The sequence below is a fragment of the Arachis ipaensis genome, chromosome B06 (genome assembly GCF_000816755.2).
Source record: "Arachis ipaensis cultivar K30076 chromosome B06, Araip1.1, whole genome shotgun sequence".
In the NCBI taxonomy this organism is placed as follows: domain Eukaryota; kingdom Viridiplantae; phylum Streptophyta; class Magnoliopsida; order Fabales; family Fabaceae; genus Arachis; species Arachis ipaensis.
The window spans coordinates 127021255-127022787 of record NC_029790.2 but is presented as its reverse complement, the minus strand read 5'-3'; the positions used below and the strand labels follow the sequence as shown (position 1 = coordinate 127022787).

General features: G+C 32.4%; 1 long non-coding RNA gene across 1 annotated transcript; it reads left to right on the top strand.

Annotated features, from left to right (window-relative positions):
* Positions 1–1045, top strand: LOC110263578. The gene is made up of 4 exons (XR_002349403.1): positions 1–138; positions 257–345; positions 706–745; positions 819–1045. It is a non-coding gene; the product is annotated as an uncharacterized LOC110263578 (long non-coding RNA).

Here is a 1533-nt window from a genome sequence, read left to right as displayed (position 1 = left end):
TGAACATGATTCAGGCTCAGCTATCTGAGTTTGTAAACGATGCTTTATTCTCATCAGTTTCATGCAAGCATCCTTCCCAGCCACCTCCTCTCATGGTGCCCATTACTGTTATCAATGGAGCTACTGCCAAAAGAGCTGGTACCTACTGCTTCCTCTCTCTAATGGCAAAGCCTAGTTTATTGTGAAACAAAATTAGTGTCTCAAATGCTTCAAAATTGATTATTAAGCTTTATATTTTCTTGTGCTACATTTGCAGTATGTTTGGATGGAACATTGACTGCCTATCACTTTCATCCTGGATCTGGATCCGGATCAGGAGCCAATAGTTGGCTCATTGACTTAGAGGTACATTCAAAAAATATATACACTTGATTTCAGCATCTTTTGCCACTTCTATTTTGAGTCTGGTCTATTATTTTTAGCTTATAATGATGGCTGCATATCAAATGTAATTGAATGTAATAATTATTTGGTCTCTCTCTCTCTGACTAACCCATGGTCATATTATTTGCAAAGGTTGTGCATTCAAGGTAGTAGTAAGTTGATTTTCATGTCTTATACCAGAAATTTATTTACTTTTTGACTGGTTACAAACTAATTTGGAAGAGGAAAAGGCACATGAAATTGCCAAGTTACAAGATGCTTCGCATGCAATGGTGAGCTTCACTTATTTATCTTTCTCTTTTTCTCCTATTAAACTTGCAGCCCTAAATCGAAAGTCACTGAAACTAGACCAGATGTTGAGGTGAGCTTCACTTATTCATCTCAAGAATACATTGTATATAGATTATGTTGTCACTATTTTTTATTTTTGTCAGAATTTGATACTTGGAAAACAGATGAGAAATGAAAAAATATAAGGAGGCAAAGAACCTGAGGCAGAGGATCAATTCATGACCCCACTGTTTGAATCAATGGACACAATAATGATGAATGGTTTTTGTACAGATGAAGTTCCAATTTTAGAACCTAATTAAGCAACATTATTGTATATTTTGACTTAATTAGAGGACAATAGTTGATGTATCAATACACTTTGTTGATGTATAGTTGTTACTTGTTATTATAATTGATGTATCAACACTTTGTTTATATTTTGAATTATATTGACTTGTTTGTTTATAGTACTTTTCTTTTAGTTTGATAATACGATGAATTTGTTTATTTTTTGAAATATTATAAATATTCGAATACAAATTAGATAAAAATTTGAATTAAATTTATATTTATTTTGTATGAAAACAAGTTTATTTTGTAATTAGAAAAATAAAAAAAAATTCTATTTTACCTTACTGACGGATTTACAGACAAATTTTCTGTCTGTAATCAGAGTGTGAGATGATTTTCCAAAGTTCAAATTACAGACGGAAAATCCGTCGAAAAGTTTGTCGCCTTCGGGAAATGGATGGAGAATTTACAGAGGAAAAATCCGTTGGTAACTTGTAAAAATCCATCGGTAATTTTCTGACAAAAAAAAATCCGTCGATAAATAATTTCAGACGGGACTTTTACAGAGGGACAAAATCCGTCGGT